Raw genomic sequence first — 17,500 nt, forward strand, 5'->3', positions numbered from 1 at the left:
GTGTGTGTGTGTGTGTGTGTGTGTGTGTGTGTGTGTGTGTGTGCGTTCAGAGAGGAGGAGGGAGAAGACACTCTAAAGCTCTTCTCAAGTGCAGACCCCATATGTCCCTGTTTTATCCATCCGCAGGCCTTCTGTCCGGAGACATCTGTCAGTCAGAACACTTGGCATCAGCATGAGGCTGCAGCTCAGTGTGTGTGTGTGCTGAGTGTGTGCATGAGTGTGTGTGTGTGCTGAGTGTGTGCATGAGTGTGTGTGTGTATACTGTATGAGTGTGTGCATGAGTGTGTGCATGAGTGTGTGTGCTGAGTGTGTGCATGAGTGTGTGTGTGTGTATACTGTATGAGTGTGTGCATGAGTGTGTGTATGTGTTGAGTGTGTGTATGTGTGTGTGTGTGCTGAGTGTGTGCATGAGTGTGTGTATGTGTGTGTGTGTGTGCATGAGTGTGTGCATGAGTGTGAGTGTGTGTGTGTGTGTGCTGAGTGTGTGCATGAGTGTGTGTACAGTGGGCAGTGCTTCGACTTGGCCAGCTTCCCTCGCGGTCCGCGCGTGGGATCACGCGGCATCACGCGACTTTAATTTGTATTTTTCCAGTGAGACGCTGCAACAACCCAAACAACCGGTAGATGGCTCAAGTGAGCAGGGTGTCTCGTAAAAAGAAATGGAGCTGGAAAACCCTACACAGACTTCACTACAGACTTTAGCAGACTGGTTTAGAAATAATTTAATAGCCAGAAATATGCCTGCCCTGCCCTAATAAAGAAATATTTGGTTAACTGCGAGTGAATCCCGTTTGCAGCCGTAGAAGAAACGCAGGACAAATTAAACATTCTGGTTTTCTCCGAGTGCAACGATGATAGACAGACATCATTTGGACAAAATATAGAGCATATTAACCTCGTTGCTCAGCCAAATGCCTTCCTGTTACGTCGATAAACGATTTTTGATGGTCACAAGTTTACTTCATTAGCGTTTATTTTTTTGATTATTAAAGAGTGTTGTACATTTAAAGGCTTGACTTCGTGCTTATACAGAAGAGCATTTAGTGCTCTCCCCAATCCCAGACGTTCACATTGCATGTTTGTTTGTAATGGATGCAACCGCGAGATACGCTTGTCATAGGCGCCGATACCGTGGGTGCTCCGTCTCTCGGGCACCCACTGAAAACATCGAGCACCCACGTGTGCCAGCTTACAGTCCCGGCTAAATTTACATTCATTTAAAATCAATTCCCTACTCCATATACTAACCACTAATGAGAGCGTCTCTCGTATGAAAATTCCTGACACTTCCCACCTGAAGAATTAACGCAAGGCTTTGTCGGGTCTTCAGCCCCGAATGTTTAAAATGTATATAGCCCTGAATATCATTTTAAAAGTAGTCTGACAAAGCTTATTGTTTTGTGACACAGCTAAACACTGGTACCTCATAGAACGTCTATAACAGCCTAGACAGGGGTGGGCAACTAATTTCCCCATGGGGCCACATGACAAACTGGGACTGTTGAGGAGGGCCGGACCCAAAATACCGAACTCAAGTCTGAACTCAATTCTGTCCAATTCTATTCTGTTCTTGTATAACATTAAGTAAATCATATGGTTTTGTTTACTACTCGTAAGAACAGATGAAAATGTGAGGGAGACAAAGGAAAAACAGCAATATTTAATCTATGTCCAGTATTTAATCCTCATTCTCGAAAATGATTTTTTGACATTGACATTTTTTTCAGTTTTCAAAGACTGATATAAAAAAGTACTACAATATCTATATAATTAGGCTAGGTCATGAAAATGTGAAGGAGTCAGTACAACCGATAGGCCTGTGCCACCATTTCATCAACACTCAGCAATATTTCATCATTAAATCATTACCATCATTAAATTAACTCTATGCAGAATTAGACTACGAAAATGTGGAGCAGACAATAGTAGGCTGTCATTAGTTAATCAACATGCACAAAGAAAACTATTTTAAAAATGTAGGCTATGTTTTTGCTTTAACTTTATGCACATAACTGATTGGTGAACTCGCTCTGTGTGTTGAGCCGGCTGCTTCAAGCAACCTGTGGGTAGTAGCATCATACTAGTTTGCTAACATAAGACTTGCAAATAAACTCAGACATATTTTGGTTACAATTACGGGGTTATCCGATTGTAAACTGTCTATCTGCCAGTAACGTTTTGAAATGAACACTTCGTATCGCCAACGAGCAGCAGTAGAAGGTTGTTCTAACAACCGTTGCGGTGGTGAGCGACGCAGACATGAGACACAAAACTTTGAAAGGTTTACGCCGACGTAAAGGCAACTGCATTGTGTCGACGCAGAAGCATAAATTCTATTCACCAGCACATCAGTGAGGGTGTTTATGTCGTATGCATCCATGCACAAATGTATGGGCGTACAAATAGCAGTCGCTTTCAAAATAAAAACAACGATATTGATTTGCATGCATTATCTCTATGCTAGGCTCTTGACTATTGTTCTTTCACGGACCTTACGCTGCCGGTCAGGGAAAGCCCACGGGCCGGATGTGGCCCGCGGGCCGTATGTTGCCCATGTATGGCCTAGGTGGTCGCAACTCACAAAAGTAAAGCAGATAGAAAAAAACTCACGCAAATCTAGCCTACAACACACAGACAGATTCATGCGCAGGGGAGAGAGCGCGCGCGCACGCACTGTGCTTTATGATTGTTGGCTTCTGATGGTATCTTGCTATTCACTGAACTGCATTAGGTGACACAAATGGTATTGCCTTTATCTTATAACTCCGCTTGTCTGAGCGACTACCAGGCCTATTGTTTTTAAAAGTCAGATGTTCCCTGACAAAGACATTCGAAAATTAAGAATGTTTATTGACTTGAAAAATACACTAATTTTTGCAAACTCCCTTCATTCAACCCTTGAAGACATCGCGGTCTGGTGCGCTATGTAGATCGTTTCTCGTACCATTTAATTTCTCAGAATGTAGGTCTACTAGGCCTACAATAACGTCATCACCAAATACATCTTTTATTTTTAGTTGATCAACCACAAAGAGTAGCATAGGCCTACTGTGACGACTGTAGCAGCCCAAGGTTGTTGTAGATGAGAGGCAACCCCTTGTTTCAGATAGCCTGGACAACATGTTACCTGGGTGTTGCCTACGTTATTAATTAATGGTAGGCTACAATAGTTAATTGACTTGCGTAACATATTAGTTGGGTCAAAGAGTAGGGAATCAGGATGGAGAGAGTCACGCGTGTGTTGCTTTTGCGGGATCGAATCCAGTTTAATGCTAGTTTTCAAAACATATATTTTTTTACATGTCTTTTGTCCGAGTGGCTGTAATGTAGCCGAGTGCTCATGGCGTATGAAAAGCGACTTCAAACCGCCTAAAACAACTTGTTTGTGAATGTCTGACAACTGCTGCAGCGCATGCACGCGCAAGGAAACCAGTAGGTGGAGAAACCAGAAGGCACACAACACCGGAGAGCACGATTCATTGGCGCTTGCATGTTCGGCCGTATGTCTACGAGCGCACCTGCCTACCATCAGGCTACTCAGCTACTAGATAAAGAATTTCCCCTGTTTGTATGTTCACTCCAAGTTGGCCTACCATAACTTACCAACTCTGCACTGTAGACCCTAAACTGGCTATTTATATTTTTCTGTGAAATATGCAAATGTATTTGTTCAACTTTATGAAGCAGAATGCACTAGGCTACTTGGAACGTAACACATTTGACAAAGGACAGATGTATGTTGCTAGTGACAAAATATTAACTTTCAGTGTTTTACGATGTCTTTGTCATGGGGAAGTGTTTTCCCCATGCATTTATTCTAGGCTACTGTCAGTGACTGCCGTGAGAGAAGCGGGTTCTGTGTTTCGTTCATGTCAGTGACTGACGCGAGAGAAGTGGGGTCTGTGTTGGGTTGCGTTAATTTATTTTCATTGGGCATGCCCTGCCGTAACGTCCACAGCTCTTCAGTTCCGACAAAGCCAAAATTACTCCTTTTGAAACAATAAGTGCCGCTTGACAGGGGGGATCCCAAGCAGCTTTCAGCCATAGGCTAAGGCTACTTTGAGAACATTTCCTAATTCACCCAACACTATTCAAAATGTTGAAAACTATTTCGGCATAGCCTATAAGCGGTTTAATTAAATGTAATGTTAGTTGTAAACAAACGGGCTACTTGGTGAGTAGGGCTGGGATAAACGATTATTTTTTAAACGATTAATCTAGCGATTATTTTTTCGATGCATCGATTAATCTAACGATCATTTTTTCAGTCCGATTTGATTTCGATTCGATTATCTCCCCATTAATTCACTATAATAGCAACTTATACATGTTTATTTACATATCTGAATGAAAAAACATGCATTTTTTAACATTGCAATATTTGTTTATTGCTCTTAAGATTCCAAAATAAGACTATGCCTATACAAGTGCAAAGTAATGCATTCTTAGTCAGAGGTAGCATTCAATAAAGTTCAGTAGTGTATGTCAATTAATTGAGTGCCTGTCATTTTAAGACGTTCGTGTGGGAATCCTTGCAATTAACATTAACACAGTTAAAAGGCTGCTGATGTGTGGATGCAATTCATAACGTAGTCAGTTCAAAAAACAGTTCGTAGGGCCTACTTCTCCTTTGGACAAGCACTTTTGAGTCTTGGAAAACACTTTTCCATTTACATCGGGATTTTGCAAACATTCCGAGTCAATAAAATAAGCCCTGCATGATACAAGCAGCTGCAAGTAAGCATGCTAAACTTGACATCCAAACAGTATTCTAACGTTAGCTTTGAGATACTGCTTGATTGCATACTGTAACTTAACTTAGTTTAGTCTCCTCAATGTAGCCTACTATGTTGTGATAAGACCTTAGCAGAGTTTAGAGTTTACTTGAACTTTTAATGCAGCAGTTTTGAACAAATTTGCACAGCATGGTCACGATGCTAAGCGGATTTAATAGCAATTTAGCCCACTGTTCTATGCAGTTCTTCTATGTGGCAACAACAATCGTGAATATTTTGTTAAATGCACATGCAGAGGAGCAGCGGGCTCGTTACGAGAGAGAGCGGGCGGGGCGAGGAAAGGCTGTGTGAGTAAAAAGTGCAGCTCAATGAAATTAGATAGATAGATAGATAGATAGATAGATAGATACTTTATTGATCCCCAAGGGGAAATTCAGGGAAAATTCAATTAATTTATCTTATCTTTAAAATAGTAGGCCTACAACATAGAACAATGTGTTCTATCAATGTGTGGTGGCCGGTTTTGATTTCGTGGTGCCCAGCCACAGATTAGTCAACGTATGGAAAACACTGAATGCAGCACACGTTATGCTTGACTAATCGACGCTCATATTTTGCGTCGACGTATTTTTTTCGTCGACGTCATCGATTACGTCGATGCGTTGTCCCAGCCCTATTGGTGAGGCTTGGCCTCACAGATGCGCTCGTGCCTTAGATGGCAAGAAAAATATTCACGATATAGCCTAGGCTAGGCCTATTAACTGACCACCCGATTCACGTTGGCTGGGGGGCAGGGGGGCCATCAGACATTTGTGCCCAGTTAATCCGGCCCTGCCCCAGCGTCGGCGTCAAGGGCGGCCCATAGGGGCCCATAGGGGGCCAGGCCCGTCCAAACAGGCCAGTGTGCCCCCCCAACTGAGTTCTCTCCCTCACATAAACAAATCTAAATATTATTATGCATGATTGAAATTAAATCCATATTGAACACTGATGTTGAACACCTACTCAAAATGAAACATGACATGTGTCAACTATGCTACTGTTGATTATGTGCGCAAACTGTGTGATGCAAACTGCGCGATGAAAAGGGATTCTGCACACTCGGACACCGTTGCAATGAGTGCCACCGATATATTTACCACGACTCCTGCAACGCCAAATGAGCATAAATCTCGATCAGTAGGGTTTTTAGACACTGCTGCATAAGAAATCCAGTAAAAGATCTCAAGATAGATCTGGAAATAAAGGCCTAATGGAAAATACAAGGTTTTTCGTATGACCGCACGATGACCCAAGCTGAATGCATGATCTGTTAATCTAAATTGCAGAAACCATAAAGGGCCAAACTGACATGTCGCATTTCCTATATTTTCCGATATTGTCCAGTGCTAATGATAAACTCGAGCAACGGAGATAGTGCTTTGGATCATGTAGGCTAGGCCTACTTTAAGAATCGCCCTTTAGTGAGCGCAACACAGCACGGGTCTTAACCTGCTTTATCCAGAGGGAGACATTTTTGGAAGCAGTGACAAAAAGCCTATCATGGACCTGGCTGGGAAATGCGACAGTGGAGTCGGCATTCGTAGGCTTTAGCCTGTCGCTGCAAGTACTTTTCCAAACTCAAAAACAGTAGACTTAAAAGTGGCAATAAAAGTGAACTGTCAGAGCAGCACAAAATACTAAAAGTCATGTCGAGTGTCCTGTTTGCTCTTAAACTTTCCATCACAGTTGCTGCATTTACCACTTCGTAAATGTGTTAGAATTTGTTCTGTAGGCTACTTTAAAGAACATTTTGAGGGATCACAAAGCCTATGTGCAATGTTGTGATATTATCAGTATGTGTAATTTGCTTTTGAGCAGGATCTTACAAGAACATTTCGAAATGAATAGAAAGACACAGTGAAGCCTATAGCCTAGGCTTGTTAGTGGTGAGTCTGTTATAGCCTATTTACTTGTATTGTAGCCTATGCAACGCAATTCTATTAAAATTCTATTATTCTAAACGTTGTGTGCTAGTTTATTTAAAGGCTATGACCGCTATGTTCTTGCACTATTTCCCCCCTTGATCATATTGATTCAGTTATCCAAAAGGCTGGAAGGATGCTCTTTATTATATGGCAAAATAACGAATAAAAGTGAGGTGAGGTGCCCCCCCTGTCAGTGCTCATAGCCCCCCCACCAGTTGCTCTCTGGCGCCGACGCTGCCCTGCCCCCAACAAATCACACCTTCCCACCAGCTGTGACAGCTTAAAAGAAGTCGAGATGACTCCTAACTCACAGACCTATTCACAAACCGGTTTTGTGGCATTTCATCTGTTTTGAAATCCTATGCGGCTACAGGAGCTTGCAATCGTGAGGAAGCAATTTTGCATTGTAGGCATAACTAACATGCAATAACGCCACCAACAACAACCAAAACTAGGCTACTCCTTGTCAACATGTAAATTAAATGTAACATTATTGTGAATCAAATTAAAATGTTCTCTTTTGCAAACGTAGGCATAGGCATAGTAACAGATTAGGCTAATTTAATAATGTTACAAAGATACTACATCAATCCATATGTTTCATTAGGCTACTAGGCTATTTGTTTTGCCTTACTCTTGATTCATTTAGGCTAGGCCTTTTTATTCAGTTATTTATCATCTTCCGTCCTTGTGTAGCGCACGCATTCTCAGACCTGTCACCTGCCACTCATCGCAAGGGAGGTGTTTGGAATCATTCCCGCGTTACAATCATCAGCCAATCAAGGTGGTCACTTCAGTCAAGCTCGTGCATGAGTAATAACGTCATCCATAGCAACGAAGACTCACTCACTCTTAGTCAAAGATTCTAGAGCGCTCAGCTCCAGAATCTGTTCAGGAGTTGTCATTTTTCCTTACTAAGAGTAGCCTAGCCTAGGCTAGGTCTGAAAGGCTTTGTGAATAACTTAAGAGAAACTCCTGGCTAAAATATTTTATTGCTATTTAGGAGTAGCCTACTCCTAGTGGTAAGATAAAAGGCTTTGGGAATATGGCCCCTGGTGTCTAACCCAATGTTGACCATTTCTCTAGATTTTGCAACGACCTTACATGACACAATGCCATAAAATGCCAGTTTTTAGGACACAGAATAATGTTTGTAATGATACCAGTTAGGCCTACGTTCAACAGTAACATAAGTCTAATGAGCCATTGTCGAAGGTGCATGGTGAAGTGAAATTCTTACTTTGGAAAACAAACATTTGCCGATATCATTGGATAGGGGATAGGCCTAGGCCTACTTGTTTATTTTTTACGTAGCCTACAATGGCCAGTTCAGACAAAGCCGAAATTACTCATTTTGAAACATTTGTATGGTTATATTGCTTGACTTAAATCCCAGAGAGTAGGCTACCGCACCCCACAGTGATGGGCCTAGCTAGCGGTCTTACGCGTTCAGTGTGGGGTAGGCTATAAACAAGCTGAGAATTTAGCGGTGTCACGTCTGCCTGTCACAGACGTGGGGAGCTGAAGCTTGGGATACAGTTACAGTAACAGTATTTTATTTTACTTCTTATGGAATATTTTTTTTTCCACTTTTATAAAGGCTTTGTTTGAATGCTGTTGGAACAAATAGTAGTTGATTATAAAGGCAACTTTCTGTTGCAATATTCTGTGTGTTCTGGACTGCAGGTAGCCTAACTTGTTAAGCCAGTGGTTCTCAAACTTTTTCTTTCATTCCCCACTTTGATCAAGGGGGCATTGACTGATGATAGTGGAGATAACGTGTTATCCCGAGGCCTTTGCAAGTCAGCAGTGTTGTGCCTGAACGCGTTCATTGAACGAAAGTTCATGAACTCGTTCATATTTTGACCGAACTTGAACTGAACGTCCTGCATTACTGCCTGATGAACGTTACTGTGAACTCGTTCATTCTGGTGTCTGTGAACGGCACGCTCTTTCAGTTTAACTTCGTTCAATAGGGTGCCAGATTTCTACACAGCCTTCCACATGAAAACCCGGCTAAAACACACCGTAAAAAGGCCTTAATATGGCAGCATGCAGGTCACCATTTCTCAAACTATGGGCCGCGGTCCGCAACGTGGACAATGCTGGTCTGCAGAGTGAAATTATTCCCGGGGCATCGTGCTGCGCAATTGATCAAGGAACCGCGGACAGAAAAAGAAAACAAACGTTTCTGCAATTAGTAGGAAATACTTGTTAATTTGGTGTCATCAAACATAGAGGCATAGAATTAAGTCGTGGTATGAGCGTTTATTCAATGCATGCGTGTGCACGTTGGTAGCAAAGCTAAGCTCAACCTATTGGAAGGCTATTTAACGACATTTAATAGAACGACGTGGATTTACGCAACTTCCATAAAAACAGAGCACAGACTATATAAAACACTGTCTAGCATTAAGTATTAAAGTCAGCCAAAAGCTATTAATTAGTCTTAGTTAAAGATAGCTAAAGATCTCCAGATCAGTGATTTACGCATGATCTGATCCGCCATTTACCATTCACAAAAGCTGGTTGTGTTTCCTGAATCCTTACAATCAGGCATTCAAATGAAATGTATTTAAATAGCATATAAATATTCTATCAGTGTATGATGCTTGCATGAGGGAAAGATCCCAAAACAACGGCACCCATATAATTGCTTTTGTTTTGAGAAGTATTTCTCATGCAAGCATCATCCAACAATGCAAAAACATTGCAGGCCTAATTATATTTTACAGTAGTAAAGCAGTACTCTGATGTGCATGTTTTCACAAACTTTTGTGAACAATCTTAGCACTTTAAACATTGACTGTTTTGAAGTGCATGTATAGCAATATAGTATAAAAATAATAATAATTGTGATATCATTATAATTTGATGGGGGGTGGGAGGAGGGGGTGGGTTCATGTAGGTGGGCCCTATGACCCCAAAGTATGCCTTGACTGGGCCTCAGGTCAAAGAAGTTTGAGAAAGGCTGATGTAGACGACAAAGCAGCAAGGAGGCGTCGTATGATCATTTAAACAAGTTTTATGACAAGGTCGGTGAGGATGGGAAAAATTGTACATTTCTGTGCAAACTTTGCCCGCACTTCAGTCACATCCACAGCAAACCTGAAACGGCACATTGAACTGAAGCACCTGGCTAGCCTTTCAAGGTATGTGCAAGCCAATACAAAATCAAAAGACTGTCAAGACAGATCCTCAACCCAAATTAACTGCATTCTATATGGGCTGTGGCAATAATTTTGAAAAATAATAGCTCGCAGCAACATATGAAAAAAAAAAAAGAACTATGAACTAGTTCATTTTTGGAAAGTGTGAACTTAGTTCAAAATTTTGAATTATGAACTATGAACTGAACTAGTTCATTTTAAAATTTGTGAACTGAACTTTGAACTAGTTCACGTAGAAAGTGAACTTTCCCAACACTGCAAGTCAGCATCTCCGACGGTAGTCTACCCTATTAAAAATATAAGTTTTCGATGTCCCAAACGGAGAGCCATAGGCTACTTTATTGTTTTAACGATCTCTATGCTAGGCCTACTCACCAAAATGTAGGCATGGGAACATGATGAAGTATCCAACTGTCGTGTGTTAAATTATTGTGATTACGAGCCAGTGGTTTTCAAACATTATGCGTGACTCGGGCATCTAACGAAATGCAACAGACTCATATCGTCTTTGCACGTCTGCAGAAGTTAGCCAAATATGAATGTAATTCTGCGGCATAAAGCAGATGTATGTTTATTGTACAGAAAAATAAAAATGACATGTCAAGCAGTCAATTGACTACATGTTGTTATTGAATTCGTAGGCTGGGATTACTCTCGGCAACAATTATGTTTAATGGTAGATCCTGCTTTTTCAGAAGGGACGGCAGGCAGAGCGATGTACAGTGGCAGAGCGACGCACAGTGGCTGAAAGTGGTACTAAAGCTTCACGCAGCTTCACGCCTCGTAATGCGCGACTGAAGTGGCCATTTGAAAGCGATGCCCACTGTATGTGTGTGTGCTGAGTGTGTGCATGAGTGTGTGTGTGTGTGTGTGTGTGTGCTGAGTGTGTGCATGAGTGTGTGTGTGTGTGTATACTGTATGAGTGTGTGCATGAGTGTGTGTATGTGTGTGTGTGTGCTGAGTGTGTGCATGAGTGTGTGTGTGTGTGTGCTGAGTGTGTGCATGAGTGTGTGTATGTGTGTGTGCTGAGTGTGTGCATGAGTGTGTGTGTGTGTGTGTGTGTGTGTGTGTGTGTGTGTGTGTGTGCTGAGAGTGTGCATGAGTGTGTGTGTATACTGTATGAGTGTGTGCATGAGTGTGTGTATGTGTGTGTGTGCTGAGTGTGTGCATGAGTGTGTGTATGTGTGTGTGTGTGCATGAGTGTATGCATGAGTGTGTGTGTGTGTGTGTGTGTGCTGAGTGTGTGCATGAGTGTGTGTATGTGTGTGTGTGTGCTGAGTGTGTGTATGTGTGTGTGTGTGCTGAGTGTGTGCATGAGTGTGTGTATGTGTGTGTGTGTGTGCTGAGTGTGTGCATGAGTGTGTGTGTGTATACTGTATGAGTGTGTGTATGTGAGTGTGTGCTGAGTGTGTGCATGATTGTGTGTATGTGTCAGTGTTTCCGTTGTCCGGTAATTACCGGACATTGGCCGGAAAAAAAATGAAATGTCCGACAAAATTAAATCTCTCCGGTCAAATTGTCCGATTGAAATTGGCTAATAATCCCGTCCCCTAACGCAATCTGAATTTGAGAATAAGCCTTAATATGTAAACCTATATTATACATCCTCTGGCTATGTTTTTTAATAAACAGGCTCTACCGTTTGAAAAGTATGCTATTAAACAACACGCATAGCCTATGCTGCATTTCAAATAGGAAGCGCACGCTTAAAACGTCCATGTTAAACAACGAACAAATGAGTGAGGCGGTTCAAACATGGCCAGGCCCAGGCAGACTAGCCTTAAAAGTTTTTTCAGAGGCCAGACGCGATGGATGATGATAAATTGGTAACGTCTGAAGCCTGTCCAGTCAACTCCACCACCCCCAGATAAAAAGCAGAAGTGTCGGGCGTAGGCCTATCTGTCGGAATCAGTGACGTTGGAAGTGGAGTTGCGGGGGTGCGGCCGCTCCAAGACACTGTCATTCTCCGTGTAGCTACACTGGACATGCAACTGTGTTCTTTATCCAAAGCATACAGTAGGCCTATATGCTTTCTCTGTCTATAATCTGCAGAGTTAGGGCCTCCTCGACGAGGAGATTGCTGGTCCGCTGATAATTTCAGGCACAATTAAACTGTATCATTGAGCCGCGGGCCGAAAGAAAAATAAACTAAAAATGTATCAGAATAAGCAACATTTCTTAATTTATTGTTATCAAATAAAGAGGCATAGCTTAGTGGGTAGTGGTGTGAGCGCTCATTCGTGTGTGTGCGCATCTGTGCAAGTTAAACAGTCACCACTGGAGATAACGTGGGTAGCAGCAACAAACAACGTAGCCTTTTTAAAACAACGAACAAAGCGGACTCTTGCTGTCCATGAAAAACATAGATACTGGCTAGATCTTGTTAGGCATGTTTAAGTTAGGCTAATGAACACGTTGCATTCTACAGCCTGATTATGTCATTCTTTAAGCTACATAGCCTGTCTCCAGTTTTCCTCAATTTGACTGATTAAGAAGCGATAATAGGATATTTGACCGGCATATCATCAAAATGTCCGGAAAAAGAAACCTCTGCCGGTCACTTTGACCGGCACCATTTTTTTCTAGTGCAAACCCTGGTATGTGTGTGTGTGTGTGCTGAGTGTGTGCATGAGTGTGTGTATGTGTGTGTGTGTGCTGAGTGTGTGCATGAGTGTGTACATCAGTGAAAGGCGGCAGTTCAGTGGTGAGACGAGGCGTCCCTGACTGAAAAGGTCAGCTTGTCTGTATGTGGAAGAGAAACTGTGTCTGCATAGCTGTGTGTGTGGTGTGTGTGTGTGTGTGCATGAGTGTGCCTGTGTATACTGTATGAATGTGTGCATGAATGTGTGCCTGTTTATATAAGAGTGTGCATGTGTGTATGAGTGCAAGTCTGTGCATGTGTGCGTGTGTGTGTGTGTGTGTGTGTGTGTGTGTGTGTGTAGCACAGAGGGGTCTGTGGGACTCCTGCGGTCTTGATATGGAGTAAGGCGTTTAATTAGCTCAGCCGAGCACATTAGCAGTCCCGCCATGCAGACCGACGGCCACTTATTAGCCATGCGCGCTAGCGCGCTAGCCAGACATTGATTTACTGGCTGGATTTACGGGTGAGGGCAGAAGAACACGCATCGCTTTCATTCCTCTATCTCCTCTTCTCTATCCTCCGCTCGCTCTGAACAACCATGTCCTCCTTTTGTTCCTGTCCCACACCGCGCTCACTCCGAGGACGGCAAGCGGGAGCGTTATCGGAGCCCGGAGTTGGTAAGCCGCTAGTGCTTCATCCATCAAAGCGGCGCGGGAGTCCAATCTCCCTCGGACCCTCTGCTCCGCCACAATCGATCTTAATCCACCGTCCGACAAAGCCTACCTGCGGAACTCTTACTACGCTCCACTCACAGGGCGCTGCCTTCTCGGGACGGGCACCAAGGCCTGCTTTGAGAGACGGGTTAGCACCTGGGCCTTAAGGGAGAAATCCCACCGATTTTTACATGGATCTTGATCTCTAGATGTTGCCAAGTACTGTCGATAAAAAAAAACGACCAAAATTGGTGCTACCGAACTGGAGTAGCTGCAGCTAATGGCCAGTACTCCCAGTCAGCTACAATGCTAGGTCTGGGGGCATCAGCTGCAATGCTAGGTCTGGGGGTATCATCCAAACCTGCCGTTTTTGCCTCTTAACAGACTCAAAATGTTATTAAAAGGATTGAGGATCTGATTTCTCCTTTAAGAGCTTGTCGTCGCCTCTCATAGTGACGCCCCTCGTCATTATTCTATTGCATCACCTCTCCCAAGGAGGTTTCTCTGTCTGTCTGTCTGTTTTTTTGCCGTGGATTGTCTGTAAACTTGGAGTTAAGGTGCATCATGGGCCAAGGGTAGACCAATTCAATTTTGAAATGGCTCTGACACACAGGGTACCTCGATGAACTTAGTTTCACGTTTGCTACCGTTGCGAGACATGCTACTCAGTCTTAGTGGAGGTCTGTACTCTCCAAATGCAGCTCCAGTCTCTCATTTACTCAACTGCCATCCTGAGTCATGTGCTCGATTTTTTTATATGTGATGGTGTTGGTGGGGGGACTGAAGATGGTGGTGCGTTGATGCGGAGCGACGTTTTGACGGCTGTGCTCTGGCTGTGCTCTGGCGTGTGATGTTAGGGGTTGGAGGGGGTGGTGGGGGGAGGAGAGAAGGGGGGGTTGCACACTGTACGCTCTCTGACTGAGGCACTCGAGCTCAACGAGCTTCCGTCACCACAGAACCCAGCTGTACACAAACAAGCGCCGCTGAACTGGCGCCTCTTTCTCCTCCTCCTCCTCCTCTTTCACTGCATGCCGCCTCTGACTCACCCCGGTGGAGACGGCAACAGCGATGGTGACGACACTTCCTCAGCCTTCGTCCTCAACACTCAAAGGCTCCGGGGGAGAAAAACAAAACAACACAACGGCACCAAAAAAGCCGAGCAGCGCATCAAAATGTGTGACGTGTGTGAAAAATAAATTAAAAATAAAAAAAAAACCTGCTGAGACGAATATTTGACGTTTATTTGATACTCCTCTAACTCCTCCCCTTTTATTTGATACTCCTCTAACTCCTCCCCTTTTATTTGATACTCCTCTAACTCCTCCCCTTTTCCAGAGCTCTCTTTTGGGCCAGGCAGAACCCGTCAGAACTGTGAGCCAGTCCGCGAGCTATGGGGCAGGGAGCTATGGGGAGCTATGGAGAGCTATGGGGCAGGGAGCTATGGGGAGCTATGGAGAGCTATGGGGCAGGGAGCTATGGGGAGCTATGGGGCAGGGAGCTATGGGGAGCTATGGGGCAGGGAGCTATGGGGCAGAGAGCTATGGGGAGCTATGGAGCAGGGAGCTATGGGGCAGGGAGCTATGGGGAGCTATGGGGCAGGGAGCTATGGGGAGCTATGGAGCAGGGAGCTATGGGGAGCTATGGAGCAGGGAGCTATGGGGAGCTATGGGGAGCTATGGGGCAGGGAGCTATGGGGAGCTATGGGGCAGGGAGCTATGGAGCAGGGAGCTATGGGGAGCTATGGAGCAGGGAGCTATGGGGAGCTATGGGGCAGGGAGTTATGGGGCAGGGAGCTATGGGGAGCTATGGGGCAGGGAGCTATGGTGAGCTATGGGGAGCTATGGGGCAGGGAGCTATGAGGAGCTATGGGGCGGGGTGCTATGGGGCAGGGAGCTATGGGGCAGGGAGCTAAGCTGCAGTCCTCTGAGGGGTGGGGGGCTGATGATGAGCCTCATCAGCAGCCCTGTAGGAGGCCACCAGCAAGCCTGTGACTTGAAAGCACCTCTTCCTCCCCCCACCCTGCTTTTCCACAATCCTCTCCTCCATTAACCAGGCCAAGGGAAAGTAGGGTGGGCTATTTAAGCTTTTGAGGGTGGAGGGGGAGAAATATCAAAGAGAGCAAGATACACAAAACCCTAGCCTGCAACTGACACACACACACACACACACACAGATTGACTCCTTATACGACCACCCCCAAACACTCTTTCTTACTGTGCAGAGCTGCATTCCCCTGTATTATTGTGATACACCCATCTTCCATGATAAGAGAGAGACAGACCAACAGATCTCTCCAAAGCTGGCGTTCAGTTTGAATGGTTGTGGTCAGCATGGCGCTGCTGGGTGTGTGAAAGCCAAAGGGAATGAATGCAGAGTGAGCTTTTTATTGTTCTGGATGCAAGACACAGAAGCATCACAGAAAAGAGAGAGAGAGAGAGACTGTGAGGGTGGACTGTCAGGAGCGAGGGATGGATGGAGGAAGGAAGGGAGGGGGGGAGGTAAGAGGACCACGCAGGCAAACGGGCAGTGACTGTACACATTTGCGTCCCAGCGGTCAACCCAGTTTAAAGACTGACTCATCTCTAGAAGGCAAGGGCTCATAAATAATAGCAATTTTCAAAAAAGACAACACGCTTTGGAATAAAAATAGCTATGCAGCGCAGGCCACTGGAGTGTCGGACGCACTCTCTCGTTAAGGTGAGTTTTTTTTTTTGGCCTAGATGTCGGGGGGCCCTTGAGAGCCACAGGGAGGAAATAAATAGAGACATGACACCGTAAACACATTTCTTTTCACCTTCCAAAAAAGCAGGATCCCATGAGCACACCCACACACACACACACTCTCTCTCACACACATACACACACGCACACACATACACACTCTCTCTCTCTCACACATACACACACATACACACACACACAAAAACAAACACACAAACACAAAAGATGTCTGCTAACTATGCTGTAACACCTTTACAGTATATGATCCTAAGAAGCCCTCACACACACATTCACACAGTTCTAAAAAACAAACATTTCCTCTCTGCTCTCTGCCATAAATATATCATCATGAGCACACACACACACACACACACACACACACACACACACACATACACACACATACTGTACAAACACAAATGACACACGGCTTGGGTATGACTCCCTTCACCCAAAAAGCCTCCCTATCAGCACACACACACACACACACACACACACACACACACTTCCACTGACCAAACACACACATACACACACACACTTCCACTGACCAAACACACACATACACACACACACTTCCACTGACCAAACACACACATATAGTCTCTAGTCCACCTCATTCACACACACAAACATACACGCTCACGCTATTGGGGTGATTTAACCAATGACCCCATTTTCTATCTCACGATATGCAGGGCTCCAGACTAACTTTTTGCACTGGTTGCACTGGTGCACCAAAAGTTAGGTGCACCCAAATGTTCAACCACATCGCATTTAACACCGCAGCAGGTTCACTTTTTTTCCTTAATTACTGTCCTATATAGGTTGTCCTATGACTTATGATTTACAATTCTACAAGAAAAGTAATTTAATGAAGTGTTGGTGCTTTAAGTGCTTCACTGAGTTGAAATTTAAACTTAAAACATCTCAAGATGAATTAAATAAAAATAACAGTGAGTAAATTAACAGTGCACGTCTTTTAAGGGCTTCAAACTGCACATCTCATGGCTCAATGTCTTACATACTATCCTTCATGATCTTTAGGGTTTGGCTAAACCAGCTCGCCATGCTAGCATCTTCCATAGAAATGTATTTGAGCACAATTTAAAGAGATGTTCCAAGTAGCCTGGGGGATTTTTATGTGATTTTGCAATGATGATTGCAATAATCATTTGACAGCCCCACAATGCAATTTACTTTTAATTTTAGTATTTTTTTAAATTTTCAAGAACATCACTATGGTTAATGCAGTAACGAAATGATAGGCCTATTATTATAGGCTATTGCAATGACTTGCCATGCTCGATCTAAATGTGTCCATTCAATTCACCGTACACAATGACCACAGTTATACATGCAGGGAATATTCAGGCTTTAAATGTAGCAGTGATATTCGGTTTGCGCCAAATACCGGATTAAATTGATTGATGCCATCAGAATGAATTTACACAACTCGCGCGCAAAACGAATATTGCTGTTGAAAACCGGGTTACTCCCTGCATGTAACTGCGGTCAATGACGCACTCTTTTTCGGCGAGATCTGTATCTCTGTCGTTAGCGAAGGCCTTGTATGCATTGTTCACAATTTTAAGACGTCTTTTCATCTGCA

The sequence above is a fragment of the Alosa pseudoharengus genome, unplaced genomic scaffold (genome assembly GCF_046254945.1).
Source record: "Alosa pseudoharengus isolate Yale_2024_CS ecotype anadromous, Long Island Sound unplaced genomic scaffold, YU_APseudo_1.1 YU_APseudo_1.1_scf_12, whole genome shotgun sequence".
NCBI lineage: Eukaryota > Metazoa > Chordata > Actinopteri > Clupeiformes > Clupeidae > Alosa > Alosa pseudoharengus.